Here is a 23,554-nt window from a genome sequence, read left to right on the forward strand (position 1 = left end):
GTACATTGCTTTGGTCAGTTAATAAGCACTTACTAATAAAGTCTTATGTGCTAGGCATTGTGCTGCACATTAGGCATACAAATAAAAGCAAAAACATGACTTCTTCTTTCAAGGAGTTTAAGGAGTTCTCTAGAGGAGAAAATAATATGTAAAAGATAATATATCTAACAAAATGGAAAGCTTTTGACTTAAATTAAGAGATCTAAGAGTAAGAGGAAAGGAACAAAGAGGTAAGAATACCCCTGGAATATTGTCTGTGGACGGTCAAGTAAATTACCAAATTTTTAGAGAGGAAAATAATTCATCCATGAGTCTGATAGCAGCAATGGGAAAGTAGGATGTGAAAGGCATGATTTTTGGGCTATATCAAGAAAAAGGGAATCAATGACCCTTTGAGACATAATCTCCTCACACAGCATGCAGAATGAGCCAGACTTTCATGACCATTTCTAGTTTGGGTTGGATATGCCTGGTTTTGCATTTTAGGACAGCTCAGGGATACAATTTATATTTATTATATCATTTAGTCATTTTTCAGTCATGTCTGACACATCATAATCTATTTGGGGTTTTCTTGACAAATATACTGAAGTGGTTTGCCATTTCTTTCTCCAGTTCATTTTACAGATGAGGAAATTAAAAAGGCTAAGTAACTTACATAGGATCACACAGCTAATTGCCCTCTTAAGTTGAATTTGAACTCATAAAAATGAGTTTATCTGAGTCCAGATCCAGCATTCTATCCACTGTGCCTCTTGATTATGCCATACAATTTATTCCCAGTGCCTTTATATGGATGTGCAAGGTAACATGTAAGATTAGAGTCCCACTTCTAATATCACAGTCAGGGAGTCAATAACTAAAATTTTGCCTAAGGTATGGAAATTTAGAGCATGGAAGGTGCCAGGCATAGAAGATTCCAGAAAACAAGATATTGGCCCAAATTGCAAGAAAGTCTAATGCTGGAAAACCAGAGAGGAAACACTGAGATAGTCCCTCAATAAAGAGATGAGAAAACTGAGGCCCAGAGAAGAGAGGTGACAGGTGTGGTGTAGGTAGGAAAATAGCAGAGTTGGGATTTAAAAAGAAGTCCTATAATTCTGAATCCAAGACTCTTTGCTCTTAAACTTGCAAGCTCATGCATCAGAAATTAAGAGGAATGTTGAAAAAAGGCATAGGATAAAAGGGAATAGAGAAACCTTGGTGGCTAGAAAGAAGGTCAAAGGCTCATGAGTTCATATTCAAAATGATGTTCATTTACCAGTGTGGAGACAGTTCCAACAGAATTGAAGTGTAGGTGAGTATGAGAAAGACAGAAAGACTAGATAAGAGAAAGTAGTCAAGACATTTATGAGGAACTTCATTTTCACCCTACCAATGTTCTTCATCTGGGACCCATAACTTGTTATTAAAAATGATTTAATCAATCAATTTCAATACAAATTTCCTTTGTTATTGTTTTATGTTCTTAAAAACATGGACTTTACCAGATTGCCATAGTGTCTGTCTGTCTGTCTGTCTGTCTGTCTGTCTCTCTTTCTGTCTCTCTCTCTCTCTCTTCCTCTCTCTACTCTCTCTCTCTCTCTCTCTTTCTCCTTCTCTCTCTCTCTTTGGAAACAAGGAAGTGAGATGATAAAGTGTATGTTTTGGGAAAAATATTCTAATGAAATATGAGCTTGATGGGTAGGGAAGAAAAGAAGGAGGAAAAGTAGATAAGACATATAGGAATAATATAGCTATGAGAAATTAGTATGGGAACAGAGAAGACTTTTTTTTTCAAGAATAGATAAACAGAATTATGGTGGAATTGGGATTTGAAACCAAGTCCTTTGACATGAAAGTTTGTGTTTTATCACATCTTAAACCTGGAAGCCCTGAAGAAGTATAAAAAATAGGTTTAATATCTTTTTGGATCTCTGTGTGTAGGGTCCTTTATAGAGATCAGGTGTCCTTCCACATCTTGTTTCCATGCAAATATTTCCAGTTTCTTCCATCCACCTAATTGTTAAAATATGAACAATCAATAGACTTTAAAAAGGACAAATCATTATCTCTTCTGATCTGTATTAATTTGGACATTTTCCCAGGAGGCACTTTTGAAAATGTTAAGCCCATTTGGCTGATTTTTTTTTCTTTGTTTTTTAAATCTTTTAATTATATATATATATAGTTTTCAACATTTACCCTTGCAAAACCTTGCATTCCAAATTATTTTCTTCTCCCTCCTTTCTCCCCACACCTTTGCTAGATGGTAAGTACTCCAATATATGTTAAACATGTACAATTCTTCTACATATATACTTCTGTACAGACATACTATGTCACACTGAGCAGGCAAAATCAGATCAAAAAGAGAAAAAATAAGAAAGAAAACAAAATGCAAGCAAACAACAACAAAAAAGTGAAAATACTATATTGGGACCCACACTCAGTCCCCACAGACCATTGGAATTGGCTTGATTTACTTCACTGTTGAAAAGAGCCACAGGGCTGACGTTTTTAAAAGAGAAAAGTGTGTGTGTGTGTGTGTGTGTGTGTGTGTGTGTGTGTGTGTGTACATATATATATTTCCAAAAAACCCATTTATTTTATTCTTCAATTACATGTTTTTTTAAAATTTTGAATATTTTGAGTCCCAAATACTCTCCCTCCCTTCCTCCTTAGTTTTCTTTTGAAAACTTCATATTCGCATTCTTCAACCTTTATTAATTGGAAAATGACTTGAATTTATATAACAGTACAATGCTTGCAAGATGCTTTACAAATGTTATCTTGGTGCATACTCTTTGATCCTGCAGTGTCTCTACTGGGATCATAAAAGAGGGAAAATGATTGACATGTGCAAAAATGTTTGTAGCAGCCCATTTTGAAATCAGCTTTTCTCTATATTAATAAAATCATATGTCCAGCCTTATCCCTTTTCTATCCATTTATATTTATAAATATAAAAAAATTACTCTCCTCTACATATTTTGTCAATGTACACAATCTTGCTTGTTTTAGCAATCAATGTAATGTCAGCCTGGCTTTACTTAGATTTTTCAGTTTTCTTCCCCCTCAGATTTCCCTTTTTCCTCTTTCTCCTTAACTGAGGGAGCTGAAGTATATTGATATTTTAAAGCTTACTCTGTGTTAATTTGCACAGACATTCTGTAGTTTCTGATTTGACTTGATATTGTTTCAATATATGTCCAAAGGCTATTGGCCTTGGAGAATCATCTTTCTCAATAAATCCAACCACCTTCTATTTATTCTCCACCATCATGTTCCCCTAGCATCCTCTCATCTCTAGGATACTTTCTGTCACTGTTACTGTCCTTCTCCTCTCCATGTGCTTTTTGCATATGATCCTTCCTGGTATCCTCTGTGTGAGATCCAAACTGCCAGTCATAATGCTTTTCCTGCATAGAATGTATGTCTTGAATTTTCCATGAGGCATGAAGCAGAAAAAAACAAAACAAATAAGCAACCTTTTAAAAATATTCTTTTCATCTGTAGTCTTTTACTCTTGTCAGGTGTATTAATCAATTTCTTTCTTTATTTGTCTAAGTATCACACTTTCTCAACTCTAGGTTTTTTATTCCCTTAAACTTATGTTTAAATTTTTGAGGTTTTCTCCCCTCCCAAACTCTTCATTCCTTCCTTCAAACTGCTCATTAGTAAGCAAATGTCTAGATTCAGATTCTGGCTCTACCATTTACTAGAAATGTGATCTTGGGCAATTTGGGTGATAGAAGATTGTTTTCAGTCAGCCCCTCCCTCTAATATGCCCTTTTCACTGCCATTCCTTACTTCTTGTCCATTTTTTTTTGGTCAGTAAGAAATTGGCAGATAAAGTGATTGACATAAAGATGTTGCAAGTTCAAAGTCTAATGCTCATAGTATTAAAGGAGAGTTTAAAAAAAGAGTAAAGTATAACTAATGGATAGAGCTATAATGGTGGGAATTTATGCATTAATGGCACAGATATTTTGTGGTTGGAGTAGCATTCCCAAATATCTTAAGAATTAAAATCACATAAGTATCCAGCCACTCTGCTGCCCTCAGTTAAGACTTGGTGCTATAAGGAATACCAGTAGCATCTCAAATAGGGAGTAATAGAATCACAAAATATTAATCAGTTCATCAATCCTACAGTTTTGTGAAAGAGCTGGAATCCTTTGAAGACCTTTGAAGGAAGTAAAACGTTTTCAAAAAGTAGAAATGTAAAAGGAATACATTCAGAGAATTGGGCTTACATTAACCTTTTGGGGTCAGAAATTTAGAGCTGGAAGCAATCTCAAAAGTCATTTTGCAAAATTCCCTCATTTTATATACAAGAAAACTGACATCTGATGAAGATAAACTTCTTATGCAAGGCCAGACAGTATAAGGAATGGAACTAAGAACAGAACTCTTTTGTCAGATTATAATTCTCCTATACAATGTTGTCCTCAGGTAGGTAAGACTCAAGTAATTATTGACCCCTCTGCCTCCATTTTACAGAAGAGGTGAATTACTATTGGAATCCAAAACTTTTTCATGAAGTTGAAATTTTGTAGTCAAGTTTTAAGATGAACTATGACCTGGAGACAAGTTATCAGCTGAATTATAATGGTCCATAGAAATGAACCTTTAATCTGCCAACATTTCCCCAACACAGAAAAGTCAAAACTAGCAGCATTCTTGATGACAGCCAGTGCTTTTCTGATGCTCCTTTAGTCAGTAACAATTTCTATTAAAAATATTTCATTGGGTGCCAAGTGAAGAGTAATTATCACTATGCTTTTAATAATTAAAGAAAAATTATAATAAAGAGCTTTTAATCATCACATCTAATTTAAAAAGTTAATTGTGGCATTTCTTTTTGTTGTTTAAATATTATAAAAGATGTTCATTTTAAAAATGTTTTTAACAACAAAAACAAGTCAGTTTCTATAGCAGGACTATAAAATAAATGTGAAAGTAGAATCAAAGCCATCTCTTATATTTGTACATGTTCAATGGCTACTCCAAAGCCTGAAATGCTACTTCTTCTCCCCCTCTTAGAATTCTTGCTCCTTTAAGACTTAGCTTAAGGGTCACCTGAAGGTGACCTTTCCTGTGTCCATAATAACAACAATCTTCCCTTTAAATATTGCTTTCCATCTATATATGTATATCTTTATATGTATATATACATATATATATCATATATGTACCTTTTCTATATATGTTGATTCTTCCATTTGAATATGAGCTCTTAAAGGTGAGACTGTCTTTTCTTTGCATTTTCAGTACTTACACAGTGGCTGACTGACACATACTAAGTTCTTATTTAATGCTTATTGGTTTATTAGTGAGAGAGGGAAAGAATAAGAGAGAGACAGAGGGACAGAGAGACAGAGAGGCAAAAGCAGAGAGAGAGAGAAAGAAACAGAGACTTTTTGGTGCGGGAATCTACTTTATAAAATGCCAACAAAATGGCCATTCAGTCTCAATTACTTCTAGTGAAAAGGAACTCAATGCTTTATGCATGAGAAAGTCTATTCCATTGATAAGGCAGTTCTTTATGGGAAAGTACTTCTTTTATTCAATTGAAATGTCTCCCCATGTAATTGCCCCCATTAATTCTATATTGTGATACACATAGAATAAGCCTAGCCCTTCCACATGAACAAACTTCAAACATCCGAGGATCAATGAACAGTGTATTTCACATTTTAGGTACTTAATAAATGCTTACTGCATGAGTAAATGAAAATGAATGAATGAATGTTGTCCCTCTTGCCCTTATCAGACTGAAAATTGCTAAAGGTATGCTTTCACACCTAAAAATCCATTAATTTATGATTTTTCCCTCCTACTGTTTTATTAAAAATGGAAGAGAATGAGAAAACTAGCTACAAGGAACTGTCTAGTTGAAATTTTGCATAGAGTTTTCCCAACATATTGGTACATGTAATAACAGGTCAAAGAATAATAACTCAGGATTTTTTTTTATCATCTTCTACAAACACAGTGGCCAAACTCAATTCAATGTTGCACATATTTATAAAATGTTTATCACATAAAGTCATGCTCAGTACTAGGGATAGGTACATGACAGGTACAAAAATAAGTGTCATAAGGCAGACACACACACACACACACTGAGAAAAAGAGACATAAAGAGAGGAAGGAAGGAAGGAAAGAAATATCAAGGAAAGAGAGATGATATGTACAGAAAAATAAACAGTGAGGGAAAGAAGGAAGAGTGGGGGAAAAAACTATAAAAAAGAAGTTGGTCAATTTGGATTTGAAGAAAGGAAAGTTTCAAATGATGAAAATTCAAGAGATAATGTGTTCTAGGCTTAAAGGACTGTCTATAGGAATTCTGAGAAGTGAGAGATAGTGATATAGAATAAGATTCAATGAGAAGTTGAATCCTATTCATTTTTATATGGAATGTATTAGAGGAAAAAATGCAAAGAAAATCTGAATAAACAGGTTGAGCTAGATTGTTGAGTCATAAATGTCAGGCAAAGTAGTTCACATGTTATAGTAAAAAAGCAATGAGGAGCTATTAAAGGTGCTTTAAAAGTAGCTGATAGGATCAAACTGGTGCTTTAGGAAGATTAATTTAGTAGCTGAATGAAGGATAGACTAGAGAGAGCAGAAGAGTCAAGAAATCTTCCAAATCAGGACTGCTGATTGTACCATCTAGAGCACAGTGCTTTCATGAAAGTAGGAACTAACAGATGGTGAATAGAAATTAATTAAAAGTAACCAGCAAGTTCAGATAAATATAAAGTATAAAAGAATGAGGCAAAAGGTGGAAAATTTGGTTGAGACACAGAAGGAAGGGCAAGGATGAATTTTAGCAACACGATTACACAAATTGGGCAAGATGCAATTCTCAAAATTAAATATTAGCATTAACAATTAACCTGCCATCTCTCTTAAAAGCTATTACTGTGTGTATAATTTAATACATTATAAATGGTTGAAAATGCACATGTCCTCATAAAAGTAATTAAGAAGTCAATAACAAAGCCCTAAACTTTGCTTTACCATTGTAAAGCATGTACCATCTAAGAAAGATAGTTTCTTATCTGTTTGAGCATTCATTACTCCACTCCAAATGCTCATCTGGATTATTTGTGCCTGACTTGTGGTAGAGCCTTCTGAGGTCATATTGGTTTGATCAGTCACAGTTGGTTACACTTTACCTTGACCTCAATACAGTGTTCCTGTTGGAAAACAAAGAAATACAACCAACCATAACAATACATTTACATAGCCTGTTTCTCTGGGTGTGAAACCCTGAAGATTTAATGTCCATTTCATCCTCTTGATTTAGGGGAAGAGATTTTTGCAATTCTGGATAACAGAGAAACAACAACATGGAAACCAGAATCGTGGTTCTGGTTCTAGCTGACATTTTGCTAATTATGTGCTGTTGGATAAGACATTTAAAATCCCCAAGAATGAGCTTCATTGTCTGCAAAATCTCACTTGTAAACCTCAACTCAACTCAACCTTACTAAATCAGTTTGTTTTCTCAAACCATATGAACTATTTTGTACCATAGTCAAAGATAGGTACAATTTAGAAAAATACCTAAAAGCACAAAGTAACATCAGCAATTTGTGGCTTCTCTAACTCCTCCAGTAAGTAATATATTGGTATGGTACAACACTGAATGTGGGTCAGGGGATGAGGATTCAATTCTTGTTTCAGGAATTTAATACAGGTACAATATCGAGCAAATCTCAAAGTTCTTCTATGTAAAAGTGGATCATAATATTTTCATTATCATTTCAAAAACGATTGTGATAAAAGTATTTGAAAAAACTTAAAGTACTATATAAATGTGAATTGTTATTATTAGTAGCTAATAAGCAACCCAAACACCTGATTGATTGACTCAATGATATAGCAATAAAATTTATAAATTCCAAAAAGACATACAATCAGAAATTACAGATGTGGACAAATTTGAATAAGAATTATCCTATAAATTATCCTGAACGGGGCAGCTAGGTGGTATAGTGGATAAAGCATCAGCCCTGAAGTCAGGAGGACCTAAGTTGAAATCTGACCTCAGACACGTAACATTTTCTTGCTGTGTGACCTAGGCAAATCACTTAACCTCAAATGCCTCAGCCAAAAAAAAATTATTCTGAATTCTTATTGTTAAATGGCAAAAACAGGAGTTACAAGGTTTGATGATGTAAGAATCAGATATTATTTTTTAAAATGATAAAGAATCACATAATACCTTCTTTACCTTTTTTCAAGATGGCAAAGAACATCAAAAGAACCAAAAGGGAAAAAATGATCAAGAAAGAAGAGAATAATGAAAAGGAAGATGTGGAAATGTGCTTAGAAATCTCAAAAGCATTGCAAGTGAAATCTGCCACAAAGTGCAAGTCTGGCACAAAGGATCAATAGATATTCATGGTCCACAGTATAATCCCAATGATACATGTATAAGCAGAAATATGCTGTGCCAAAACCCCAGATTGAGAGGATAAATAAAAAAAAGCTACTGCCACCATCTCAAAACCTGTTTGCTATGATACGAATGGAGGAACTCAAGTGGTAAAGATTTGCAAAATGCCTAGGTATCACTTTAATGGGGATTTGCCTAGAAAGCTGTTAAGTTGTGGCAAAGAGCCCTTCAGTCAGCAGGTAAGGAGACTTTGAGCCAGCATCACTCTGGGAACAGTTCTGATTATGTTCACTGATTCACAAGACAAGGAAATGGTTTTCCTGAAACATCTGGCTAGTGGTTTGCTACTGATAAATGGATCTTTGAACATCAACTTGTTTCTCTATAAAGGACCCTTCAGAAATTTGTCATTGCCACTTGTACCAAACTTAAATTTTTGGGTATAAAAATGACAAATTATCTTACTGATGCTTACTTCAAGAAGAACAGGCTAGAAAAACCTAAACATGAAGAAGATATTTTTGATACAAGAAAAATACGAGATTATAGAGCAGCATAAGGCTAATTGGAAAACAGTGAACTTTCAGTTCTTGCCTCAAATCAAGAAAATTCCTCAGCTCTCAGGCTTCCTGTGATTTGCATTCTCTTTCCAATAGAGTTATCACCACAAATTGGTATTATAAAATGCCTTGCAAGGAATTCTTATTAAAATATTTTTTGTAAAAAAAAAAGAATTATGCAATGGGAAAGTATCAAATTTTCACAAAACTGATAACTAAATTTTGCAAAATAGTTGAGGCAAAAAAGGAGCTAGGTGAAAGTTTTATGTTTAATAGAATTCATCTGCATAACACTTAAGGGGAAACATCAAAGAAATAGAATATGTTCCATGAGTCATCTAATGATAGAACTAGAAACAAAGAATATTAGAGATAGACAAGACTTCCAATTTAGCTAATCATAGCTCCTCTGTAGCCAACTATCTGTATGACATTGGACGAATTAATTCATCTTTCTAGCCTTCATTTTTCTCATTTTATATAACAAAGGATTTGGATTAGGTGACTTTGAAATTCTCTTCTAGTTCCCAAACTAATTCTATGAATGAATGAATGAATGAACAAATGAAAGGCATGTATCAAGCTCTTATTATATACTAGGAACTTTGTTAAGTAATAGGGACATGAATAAAAAAGTGGGAATTGCTGACCTGAAGCAGATTATATCATTCTATGGGACACAATACATAAAGGGGAGTGACCTAAAAAAGGGTGATTTGCTCAGAGATTTCCTAGAATTGGCACATAGGGCAATGCACAACCCATTGGCATTCCTTTACCAGGAGCTGATACTATAGATTTATTTTCCAGAGCAAAAGTGGAAAGGGAAAAGATGGCTCATATGTGACAAGTTCACAAATGGCCAAGGGCAAAAAGACATGTTTTGGTCCAGATTGACTGGAAATAGCAAAGTTTCATCAATCATACAATATTTTTATTGATGATAAAAGTGGGGTCCCAAGAGAGGTAAATGATACAATTAAGTGATAGATGAGAACACAGGTCTCATGACTCCCAATTTATTATGCTTTACAACATGTTATATTGGCTCCTGAGATCAGGAGAAAAATGCAACAAATAGAATAAGCCTCGAACTGAGAGCATCTCTGAAAACCATTAACAACTTATTTGCATGGTTTATGGCTTCAGTTCTAAAAGTTGCCATGATTAGGAAATAAGTGCAGTGATTCAGCTAAGTGGCATATTGAACAGAATATCAGATTTGGCTGGAGTCAGGAAGACTCATCTTCCTAAATTCAAATCCAGCCTCAGACACTTACTAGCTGTGTGACCCTGGGCAAGTCATTTAACTCTGCCTCAGTCTCTTCATCTGCAAAGTGAGCTGGAGAAGGAAATGGTCAACCACTACAGCATTTCTGCCAACAAAAAACTAATGAAAATATTGGACACTACTGAAAATGACTGAACAAGTAAAATTCAATTACTATCTTTTTGGCTTTTCTTTCTATTCTAGAGTTAGCACAGTGACTGGAACATAGTAGTTGTTAATTAAAGCTAAATGTAATTTCAAGTTAGGAATTTTCCTCAGCTTTAAGAGGAAGAAAATAAATATCTTAGAACTCTGTCATCTGCGAATCATTCTCAAATATGAGAAACATTTGTGAGTTTATCTGAAAAAAGTTGATACCATGTATGGAGGTGGAAAGTAAGAACTAGAGAAGTTGTGTGTGGCAGCTATTAGTGGGTAGATCAGGTAGGACATCATTTGGTTCCTGTATAGAGAGCTATAACACAATGGGAGAGAGAAGTAAATTCAGAGGGCATTCAGTACTTGCTTCAACTGCACATTGGCTGGTCAGGTAAGATTGAGTTCTGTAAATGATTGTGGTTGTTCAATCATTCAGTCATGCTTCATTTTTTATTATCTCATGCACCACAGCACCCAATACTACCCATGAGGCTTTCTTGTCAAAAGCTACTGAAATGATTTGCTGTTTCCTTCTCCAGTGGACTAAGGCGAACAGGTTAAATGATTTATCCAGGGTCATACAGCTATGAGTGTCTGAAGCCGGATTTAAATTCAGGTCTTACTAACCTTTACAATGTACTATACCCTGAGCCACCTAGGTATCTTCCAGATAGGATCAAAGAATTCTTAGAAATCTGGGATCTCTAAACTTAGATTTAAGTCTAATGTTTCTGTTATATTATACAACCCTTGTTATCTTTAGAGAAGTTGGGCAGAAATATTTATATATATGTGTGTGTATACATATCTGTATTACTAACAATGATAATATAGATCTTTTTAATGGAGGAGAGATTACATGAATTGTACTGATGAAAACTGAAGCTTGGGTTGAGAAGAGGATATAGTAGATAGAATACTGAATCTGGAATGAGCAATTCCAAATTCAAATACCACCTTTGATATTATCAGCTATATGACTTTAGGAAGGTAGGATTTCATGTTCTGAGCCTATTTCTTTATTTGTAAAATAAAGATAATGATTCCTGTTGTATCTACTTTACATGGCTGTTATGACCACAAATTAAAAAAAAATCAAGTAAACTGCTTAATCTAAATCTAAATCTAAATAAAGACACTGTCAATTACCTATCTTAGGATGATGATAATAATAATGGCTGGCATTAATATAGTGCATGGAGGTTTGCAAATTGCTTTTAAAATATTATCTCATTTCATGTTTATAGTAATTTGGGGAAGCAGGTGTTATTATTAAGGGAAACTAAGGCAGAAAAAAATTAGATTATTTTCCCAGGAACACATGGTAAGGAAGTATCAGAGGCTGGATTTGAACTTAGGTATTACTGACTCTAGGTATGATGCTCTGTCTACTATACTACTTAGCTGCAGAATGATTATGGGACAATTTCAATGGTTCATAAGATTCCAATATATGTTAAAGGTTTATAAGGTTCCATTATATGTTAAACACATGCAATTCTTCTATACAAAAATGGGTGAATGAAGAAAGAATTGGAAGACGAAAGACTTGAGGCAGATAGACCTTTCTTAAAGCACAGGTCTAATCACAACACCCCTTACTCAATAAACTCCAGTGGCTTTCTATTAACTCTAGGAGAAAATACAAAATTCAAAGCTCTTCATAACCTACCCACTCCTGCCTTTCCAGATTTCTTACATTCTACTCCCCTATACATATTTTTTGATCCAGCAACACTGGCCTCTTGGCCAATCTGCAAACAATACACTTCATTTCTCAGATCTGATCATTCTCTCTGATCCAACTACTGACCTCTCTGGATTCCTTTAAGGCTCAACTAAAATCCTACTTTTTATGGGAAGCATTCGTTAACCATTCTTAATTCTCATGATTTCTTGATTTTTAGATTATTTCCACTTATCCTGTATACAGATATATATATATATATATATATATATATATGCACATACATTTTTTTGCATTCTGTTTCCCCCATGATATTACAAGCTCCATAGAGACAGAAGCTCTTTAGACTTGTTTTTTTCTCTCCAGCACTTAACACAGTGTCTGACAATAAAGTAGACACAATAAATATTGATTCATTATTTTTAAAGACAGACATATTTTATTCTTATTCCTTGTGACAGTCTTCCAAATACTTGAAAATAACTGTAATTGACTATCAAACCTTATTTTCATGAGAGTTCCTCCAACTTATCTTTACATAGCATGAACTAAAAGCCCTTCACCATTGTGGTTTCTGTCCTCTAGATGTTCTCTAGCTTATTAATGTTCTTTTATTATGTTCTGACTAGGACCAAATACATTGTAGGTTCATCTTCCTAGTCCTGAACACTTTGCCAATATTACTATGGAGTAAGTTCACATAACTCTCTGAGCTTTCGTATTATGGTTAAATCACATTTGATAAAATGATTCAATCAAACCATGATACTTTTTTAAGTTTAACTGCTCTTTATCTTGTACTTAAACAATTGGAATTTCTGAAGTCAAATTATAGACTTATATCTATTAAATTTCATCTTATTATTTTTGGTTCAGCACAGTAGCCTATTCAGATTTTTTCTTCAAATCCTGGCCATCATTCATATTCGTTTCTACTAGTTTCCTGTCATCTGTGAAACTGTGCAGAGTGTTCTCTCTAACTTTGTCAGAATCATTGACAAAAAATTTGATAGGCATCAAAACTCATCCCCAGAGCATTCTACTAGAAAAAATCTTTCCAAGTTGATATAGAACAGTAATAACTACTGTTTCGATCTGACCATTCAACCAATTCCAGATCTGCCTTACTGTACTACTGACAAGTCCACATCTCTCCACATTTTCCATAAAAATAACACATAAGACTTTGTCAAGAATTTTGATAAACTCTACAACAAAGCACAGTACTGTAGCTACAGCACAAGAAGATTATTGTCAGCAAGAAAAGATCATTGAGAATAACATTTTCAGAGAAACATAACTTATGTTGAAAATTCACAAGCAACATATGTCCCCAACAGCTGTGGAATGACTGAATAAATTATGACATATTTATATATGACTGTTATAGAATATTAACATACTATAATGAAGGATATATTGAAGAATTACTAAAAACATCAGAAGATATGTATAGAATTGTGCAGAATAAAAGTACGTGAGTCAAAAGATCAACAAAATGACAATTAAATAAAAGAAGCCCTGAATAGGGAATCCTGTTAGTCAAGTTACCCCGGTGAATACTATTGCTGCACTATCCACTACCTTTGGTTAACTATTAATAAATTATTTTTCAGATAATGTACTTTCAAATGGGATGCATCCAGTGTTTATTGGATAGCATCTGTTGTCAAAACAAAACATAAGTTTTAAAGAATTAGATCCAATTAAGTTATATTTTCAGCATTCTCAAACATCCTTATCAATAAGGACATTAAGTTAGTCTAGACTGACCTGTTATTAATAAAAACCAGGCTGGCTCTTTGTGACCATGACTCCCTTTTGTAGGTACTGAATAATTTTCCCTTTAATATAATATCCTAGGAATTTGCCAGCAATAAAAATCAGGCTCACTGGTCTCTACAACACATTGCCTAATTCTCTAACAATGAATGTTTCCTTACTTAACTAGGCCTATTCTTTATCATGACAGTCCCATCATTGGTTTTATACTTAATTTCTTTCTCTGAAGGGGAATCTTGAATTAAGAAGTCTATTATTTTACTAGCATTTTTTGTTGTTGTAGCTACAACATCAGAACTGGAGTCAGGAAGACTCTTGTTTATAAGTTCAAATCTGACCTCAGACACTTAGAAACTGTGTGACCCTGGAAAAATCATAAACCCTAGGAATGGCAAACCACTCCAGTATCTTTGTCAAGAAAACCCCAAATGGCATCATTTGAAAAATGGCTAAACAGCCACAAAAATAATAACAGATTTGGTCTGTTGGCACAGTCCATATGACCCCTGCTTCATCTATTTGTTGTGTAATTTGAAATGATGTATTCAAAGTGCTTTGCAAATTTTAAAACTCTATATTCATAGTTCATATAAATTCTATTTAAGGAGAAGATGGTTGTAAAGCATTACAGCACAATATGGAAGAGAAAGGGTAATTTTATTTCCATTTTATAGCTAGATGGCACAGCAAATACAGAATTAGGTCTAGAGGAAAAAAGACTTGGGATCTAATCTCAGATATTTACTTGCTGTACCTGGGGCAAATCTCTTAAACCCTGCCTGCCTGAGCTTCCTTACCTGTAAAATGGATATACTAATAGCACCAGCATCCTAGAGTTGATGTGAAGATCAAATGAGATAATAATTGGAAAGTGCTTAGCATAGTGCCTGACACATTGTATGTAGGTTCTATATAAATGGTAATCATTATTATTATTATAATATGAAGATAGTCATTTGACTATCACATGTCTAATTCTCAAATAAGAGAATACAAACCTCTTGCCTCATTCCAATTTGTTTCCATTAGAACACATGTACTTCAAATGTGTTTAAATCTCTAATTAACATTTCAGATAGAAGGCAAATTTGCTTTTAAAACAAAGTTAGTATCTGAATTAAATAATTTATGTCATTGGATAAGTTTAAAATTCATTGTAATCTTCTTAATATTATTGAGAAACTATTTCACTTCCCAAATATGTCCTAAATTTACTAGAGGTTTAATTTTGGAATAATGATAAGAGTTCTAGACTTGGTGCAAGAAGACCACGCTTTATTTATAATTCTCACTGAGATGTTATGTAGCTTTGTATAATAACTTAACCCCTTGACATCCAAATGCTAATAGGAACTTAAACCATTGGAAAGAATGCTAATGTTGCTTGTCATTTATTCCAATTCCATGATTGATAGAAACATCCCTTTATTGTTTCTCTCTTTGTATTCTTATAGGTTAACATAGTGTTTAATACTAAGTAAATACTTAATCTTGTCATTTTTTCATTCATCCATTCGTTATACTTATCTTTCTTTATGATATTTCTAATAAGTGGTCTTTCTGACTTTACTAGAAGATCTCTTGAAAGAATTTATGAAATAGTCCCCTGTAAATTTGAATGACATTATTGCTGGGATTCTCTTTATATTAAATCAAAATCTGTCTCTCATTTCTCCCATAGGTCTTAGTTTTTCTCACTGGAGCTACTTAAAACATGGTTCCATACAGAGAACCATCAAATAATGAAACATAACAAGCATTGTAACTCAAAAATTTCCTCTTACAGATTAAATATGTTCAGATCATTTGCCTTATACGGCATATTTTTGAGTGCTTCATCATTTCTGTCATTTTTCTGCCTCCATTTATCAATACTTCTTTTAAAGGTGAAGACTAGAACTAAGCAAAACTTCAGAAGTTATCAGACAAATTAAATATGAAAACACAAATTGTCATTTAGTGAAATGCTAAATAACTATATAATTGAAAATGTTATGAGTTCAAATGTTGGAGTTCCTGTTCTTCTCAAGGCAAAGCCGGTTTAGAGGCTTGGAGCCCTTCGGATGTCTCCAAATCCAAAGGTTCTGTCCTTCAGCCTCTGCCTCTGCTTTCTTCTGCCTCCAACCAAGACAGAGATGGAAGGTCTCTCTTATCTCCTTCTGGGGAGCCCAGCCACCAACTTGCCGCGGAGAGAGGGCTTCTGGCGTAGCTCCACTGAAATCCGCCAAAGTGTTCTCTGCACCAGAGTCGTTCCTCTCGAGTCCAGCACGATCAGCCAGCCAAGAGGAAAAAATGTATTCTGCCATAGATCCCTCATCACTGGCCTTTTATCTGACTCTTCTGAGAGAATGGATTATGGGTTTTCTCCCATAGTGCTCTCTGGCCCAACGAGCTTCAAGGGAGGTGTGAACTCATTGAACTCCAATGAGTAAAGGTATGAACACAAGCCTTGTATTAATTAGTTCTACTTAGTACCTTGTTTCAGGTTCTGCCCAAAACATCTTCTTGTAAGATTAGATCAACTCTAATTAGTTAGCAGTTAGTAAGGATTCCAACATGAAACAATTAACAATTATATAAAAAACAATGATGAGACAACATGAAAATTTCAGTGCTAATGTTAAGATAGTCCTAGAGGAAAAATATATCATTAAGATATGTATTAACAAAATAGAATATTGATAAACTAAACAAACATTTAAAAATATATGCAATAAGTACACAAAAGCAGCCTTCTAAATAAATAGATAAATAGGAAACTATAGAAGAAAAATTAACATCTCATGCTTTAAGAAAAAACAAATGATAAACTATTTGCCAATCTAATTAAAAATAACAGGGCATAAAATCAAATCAACAGAATAAAAATGAATAAGGTAAAATCACAACAAAACCAGAAAAAAAAAAGAATTATTAGAATCTATTATGGCAGTGATACTGAGAAAAGAAAATTAATAAAAGATTACCTTCCAAAGCATACAAACTAATAAAAGAGAACATCCAAAAGTAACCCTAATCTTAGAAAAGGTAGTAAAATTATCTCAAAAGGAACAGCCAAAGTGAAGGGGGGGGTAGAATCTTCTGATCCCAATAGAGAGACAGGAGAATTCTATCAAAGTTTAGATGATTAATTCCTATGTTTAATAAATTATTCTCGAAAATTAGAAAAGTACACTGTCAAAATACTTTTGTAAGACAAAAATAAAACCTCAACTAGGAAAGGATAGAGCAAATGAGAACATTAGAACAATATCATTAATGAATGATGATTGTACAATGTTAAGTAAAATCTTGGCAAAAAATGTATAGAAATATAACCAAAAATTGATCAATATGATAAAGCTGGATTTATATCAAGGATACAAGCAATATCTTACTGGGGGAAAAAAAACCTAGTATCTCTGATCAGGGTATGACATCTACAATGGATCTGAGACCCACACAAATATATATCCCCAAACTTCTCCTCAACACAGAAGTAGTCAAAGGAGAAATAGCTTTGAGGAGCACTGAAAACTATAAACAATTTTAAAAAATGATCTAAATTACTAATAATGAGAGAATGAGAAATCAAAACAACCCAGAGATTTCACCTGATACATATAAGATGGATAAAGATACCCCAAGAAAGTAATAATCAATATAAGGTTATTCAAAAGAGAGAAGCACTAATGCATTGTTGGTGGTAAAATTATGAAAAGAGACTCAACAATTCATACCTCTTAAATCAGAGGTTATAGCATCTGTTCTAAGGAGGTGACTGCAAAAATTACAAAAACAAACAAAACCTTGTTATCTTCCAAAATATTTATAGCAGAGCTTTTTGCCTTAGCAAAGAACAGGAAACAAAGTAGATGTCCATCTTTGTGGATGACTAAACAATTTGTAGCAAATTAATGTAATGGAATAGCATTGAGCTATGAAGACATTGTCTTAAATGAACTGATGCAAACTGAAGGAAGTAGAGCCAAGAAAAGAATATATGATTACAATCATGTAAGTATCCATTGCAAAACAAATAAAAATGTATAGAGCAAGTTTTATGAAAGAAGAAATATGAAAAGACTTTCTCCTCCTTTGTCAAAGTTGAAGTTCAAAGGTTTGGATCACTGCATGTAAATTCATATTTTATTTTCTTTGTTGGCATATACATCAATTTTTCCGATTTCCCTCCTTTTCTTTCTGTTTTTGTTTTCTTTTTAAATGTTTTGCTAGATGAGGTATCATACTGGAAATATAGAGATAGATGATTCCAAAATAAAATCTAGATAGACAAGAAAATATTATAAAAATATTTTGAAATGGTAATCATGCTAGTTCACAATATTCTTTTCTGTAGGCTAAAGATACTCATATTATTCACCAAAGCCTTGCATGATATTGATTTGACTTCCTCCATCCTTGCAATCACCTTTTAATGAATACATTCTAGTCACTAATTTTTCCTTCTAAATTATACTACCTACAATAAACACTTCTCCAGAAATGATATAATAATTTTCCTATTTTTTTCATCTGAAAATTTGAAATTATAACACCTGATTTATTTACCTGACTCACTGACTTGTAAGAATACTTAACAAAATAAATGATATGAAAACTATTTGTAACATAAAGCACAACAAAAATATTGGCCATTAGGACTGCAATTATTATTGTTTTCTGTATTCTAAAATCCTAATATCTATTAAAAATGAATTTCCTTCTTCACCACTCTCATTCTAGGTTCTTTTAAAACAACTCTTTAATGACCTCCAGGGCAAGCACTTTGAAGCCTGTATTGTTATTTCTATTTCATCCCTCATCCTGTTAAATTCACAGAGGGCAGTGTCCATAGTTATTATTTTGAGAGATGTGCAATGACCTAAATAGGGTTTGTTTTCTGACCTATACAGAGTGAGACAAAAGTTATTGGCTTCCCATAAATAGAACATAACTCAACAAAATAAAATGTGTCTCTTTCTGTACTCATGTATACTACACACTAGCAGTGAACCATTTTATAACATCTCTCATTTATGTTATGCCCTGGGTTAAATTACATCTCTTGCTATATACAGAAAAGGTCTGGAATTCACTTAGTATATGTAAAGGAAAGTGTTAGATTTGTCTGAAATTCTAGCATTATGATGGGGTTTCATGATTATATTAATTTTTATGTCTCAGTAATGGATAGCTATGACAACCAAACCACTAGCCCCTTGAACTGAAGAAAGGCCAATTTCTGATTTTCACCAAGTATGACAAGCCCATTTCCACCTCAATTTAGCCAATTGGTCTCTAACACAGAGGAAATGGTGAGATTTATCCATTAAACATGACAAACTCACTACCTGCTTGAAATCCAATTGAGGTGTAAAGAGAACATGACTCAGAAATGTGGAATTTTAACTTAAAGGAAAAAATGCATTGATAGTTAATCACCTAAAACAGCCAATTTTAAAGAGTAAAATGTCAAAGAACAAGTTGTATCCCACATGAAGCCTTTGCAGACCTTTTAATCCAGTATCTCAAAGGAGCTAAGACTATTTACCAATTCCAGCTCTCACTGATTTTCTTCTCATTGGAAACAATTTAATAGAAATCCCAAGAAATCACTTTTGAGATTTCTCTTTTAGGCTAGAATTTGGGGCATGGCATAAAGGAAACGAATGATGGATTTGGAGTAAGGATACCTTGGGCCAAATAATGCTTATTATTTTATGACATTAGATAAGTTCCTTCATTTCCTTAGTCTGTTTCTACATCCATATAATTTTGGGATTAGATGGCATTTAGGATTTTATTTCAGCATTCAGTCTATTAAAAAAGAGAAAAATAAATATCAGAATCCAAAGCATATTTCAACAAAAAGAAAATCATGAAATTAATTTGTTTCCTTTTTGGTAGAGTCCAGCTAATTCCTCCTCTAATACCTTTCCTTTATTTCTTGATCTCACCTTATTACATCTAAATCCCTTACTCGAGGCAGATATTTATACCCTAGAATTAGGGTATGAAAGTATCTCTTTCACATTATGGAAATTTTGGGGTACCATGGCCCATGATCTGGAAAATCTACAAAAAATATTTTTCCTTTTGTACTAGTAAATAAGTCTGAAATATCATGCTATTAAGAGATTAAAAGATCTATTAAAAGATAAGATATATTGATATTTATATTATTCTACATAGATTTTATACATTTCTGAGTTTCAAAACTTTTTCTATGTAGTCTGCTGGCTTTTGTGTGTCATCTGCAGCTTCTCCAAAACTCCCCAAATTTCCCAGTTAATTTCTCTTGCCATCCCTTGATATTTTAAAGCTGCAACAAGGAGAATTGCAATGAGGAAGGGATAACTGTATTTATATTATTTTGTTTCATTTTAATGGGCAATAAAGAAGGAGTGGTTATAGAGAATCAAGAAGGGATAACAGAATGTTGGCAAGAAAACATTGGTCTAGGTTCAAATAAGTGTTTGATGGTAATCTCTATTGCTATTTGTCCTTTGTTTTCAAAGAGGACCATGACATCAGGGAGATAATGTCATGACATACAAGTGAATTAGATTCAAGTGAAGGAGGGCTGGGCAAAATCATTAGCCTCAGGTTCAGTGCCAAGATACAGGACTAAAAGGACCACTGGAGATGGCTCTCATCATACTCGCCCAATGAACCACTTGAGTTACTATAGTTCTACACTTGGGAGTCGGAAGATTTATTCCTGAGTCTTGACTCTGATATTTATTGTTTTTTCTCTCTCTGTCTCTTCTTTGCTCCTCCTTTTCCTCCTTCTTCTTGTTCTTAATTTCTTTCTCTCTCTGTCTCTTTCTCTTCCTTTTTCTCCCTCTTTCTGTATTTATGTGTGTGTGTGTGACTTAGAGAAGATTATTTAACTGTGGGAGGCTTAATTTTTTTGTATATACAATGGGATTAATATTTAGATTACCTTCCTTTCTCTCAATATATATGGTAACATTCAATGTAATAATCAATAGTAAATTGATCATAGATATCTTAGACACTACATATTTTTCTAGGTTTTCATGATAATGCTTTCTTCTCATTGACACACCTATCTAACTGCATTTCATTGGAAGTAAAATTATAAAGAACCCAGAAATGGAAAATGTATCTTGGACTGTATTTGAAGAATGGTGATGGTGTGGTACAATGGATAGAGCACCAGGTCTTGAGTCAGGAAAACCTAAGTTCAAATCCAATCTCAGATACATGGTTTCGTGTGTGTGTGTGTGTGTGTGTGTGTGTGTGTGTGTGTCCCTGTAAGTGTCCTCCACTGTAAAATGAGCTGGAGAATGAAATGGCAAACCACAACAGTATCTCTGCTAAGAAAATCCCAAATGAGTTCATGAAGAAACATATCCGATTGAAACTACTGGTCAACAACACAAAATCTCGGACTGGGATTTGTAGAGTGGTAGCTAGATTTGCTGTATTTATATTCAGGTCATGCTCACTAAACATAGGTATCAATCAAAGAACTGTTGAAGGCCCTTTTATTTTCTCCTTCAACACTATTTTTCTTGGTGAGTTTAAAATCCAATTATCTTCTATATGCAAGTAATTTTCAGCTCTATTTATCCAGCCCTAACATCTCTCCTAACCTCCAGAATGCCATCACCAACAGGATACTGGATATATTGGACTGAAGGTCTTAGAAACATTTCAAACAGGCAAAATACATGTTTCCCCACCCTAGTTATAGCTTTGCTGTAATATCATTTTATCAAAAGATTATGTGGTCTGTTCTTTTCCTCACTGTTGCTAAAACAAGAGTAAAAGGAATAAAATATGGCAAAAGATAAAAGAAAGATCTAAAAAGCCCAATTAAATCATATTTTTATGGTGCCTTCCATTTTCCCAAGAGTCCATCTTCCTCAAGAGTAGGTAGCTTAAGTATCAGTATTCCTATTTTATAGAACATTTGATGCGCATAGGCTCAAAGTCATAACTTGCTCAGGATTATACAGCTAATGGGAGTCAGCACAGGCTCAGGTTCCACTCTTTTCATTCCAAGGTCATGTTTTCCTGAGAATATATGACTTATAAAAACATGGGAAATATCAAATGTGCTCTAATAATTCTGCTTCATTTTTTCTCACTTTTATTCTTCTCCCAGTCCTGGCCCTAGTTTTGTGGCCTTTAAAACTTTTCTACTTCTCCACTGCTAACTTACTTTAGAACTTCTCTCAGAGCTGGGGTCTCCTTACCCTGGAACAGCTTAGAAGAGTCTATAGCTTGATGATCTTGAAATATTCCTCTATCTACCCCACCATAACTTCTCTCATTGTTAATCTTCCCAACATCCCCAGTTTGTGGGAGGGCCCAGCTCTCATTCTCTTCCTGGCCCTATATCTTTTTGCACATTCAAACAATATTTTAGTATGGTTACCTTCCCATTCCTAACCCTATCATTCAGCTTGCTCTTGTGCTTTATCTTTTCATAACAGAATGTAAGCTTCTTGAGGGAAGGAACTTATTTCTTTTTCTCAAATTTAAATTGTCTGGGATTAGCCTATTGTTTGGCACATAACTCCCTCTTTTGACATATAAGGGGAAGCCTTATTATTCTCATCACTAATTAGAAGGATGGGAGGAGAGTCATATTGTGGTACTTCCCAGTGGTACATATATGACCTTATGAAACTGGGCCCTTAATTTGGGATTAAGAATTACCCAGGAAGAAGGGGGACAAGGGGTACTTGATTTACTTGAATAGTGATATATATATATATATATAATATATATATATATATATATATATATATATATATATATTACAAGAGACAACATATTAAAGTGGAAAAAACACTGGGTTTAAAATTGGAAAATTAATGTTCAAATCTCACTATCAATGATATATGTACAAGTTTTTGTTACTATCCTAAACTCAGTTTCTTCAGGTATATAAAAAAAAGAGGGTCGGTAGATGAGCATAATTTCATTAGATAACTTCTAAGAGATTAGAGGATTTCTAAGATCATATTCACATCTAAATCCAATTAAGAAATTCTCACTTTGTCTTAATCTTGATATTAAGTATCTTCAGCATTTGCTGATGAGCCTGAAATATAATTCAAGAAACCAGATTCCTGATAGAGATTTTTTATTTTCTTTTAAGGCATCAGCATTTAATTGAAACTGCAACAAACAACGTGGGTCACTGCCCTAACACAGCAAAAACCCATCAGAAGAAACTGAAAGACTTGTTTGACACTACTTTTTAATGAGGCATCGCCAGCTAGAGTAGTACACACTATTTTCTATCTAATGATGAAAATAATGGAGGAAAAGGTCAGGCAGTACTGGGGAGCCAGTGCTGAAACTAATTATAAAATCACATTTCATCACACTGTCACACATCTCCTGCAGAATGAAGGAGTACTAATTTAGACAACGGAAATGTGTATCATCCTATTTTTCTTGGACCTGTCTCCATCAAATATCTTTCATTGATGAAATGGCAGGACCCAATGATTTCAGCATCACATTCATGAACACTGATTACCATGGTGAGATTTGTCATGGAAGAGAACACAAAAAGTGATTTTTAGAACCATTCAGTCAAAATCAAGGACCTCTAGCTAGGAAGCAGGCCACTGTACCAAGTACTGAGAACCATTGCTATGAACAGAGAAGATATGATCCTTTACCAAACAGCAATCCTTAGAAGTCTGATTTGGAAGTGACATTAATGATCA

At 33.8% G+C, this 23,554-nt stretch overlaps 1 protein-coding gene and 1 pseudogene across 12 annotated transcripts in view; one reads left to right on the forward strand and one right to left on the reverse strand.

The window, feature by feature from the left end:
• Positions 1-23,554, reverse strand: part of DLG2 (discs large MAGUK scaffold protein 2) — a 2,591,935-nt gene that overhangs the window by 994,281 nt on the left and 1,574,100 nt on the right. The window lies entirely within an intron of this gene.
• LOC127553445 (60S ribosomal protein L6-like) lies at positions 8,429-9,030 on the forward strand (annotated as a pseudogene).

The sequence above is a fragment of the Antechinus flavipes genome, chromosome 3, assembly GCF_016432865.1.
Source record: "Antechinus flavipes isolate AdamAnt ecotype Samford, QLD, Australia chromosome 3, AdamAnt_v2, whole genome shotgun sequence".
In the NCBI taxonomy this organism is placed as follows: Eukaryota; Metazoa; Chordata; class Mammalia; order Dasyuromorphia; family Dasyuridae; genus Antechinus; species Antechinus flavipes.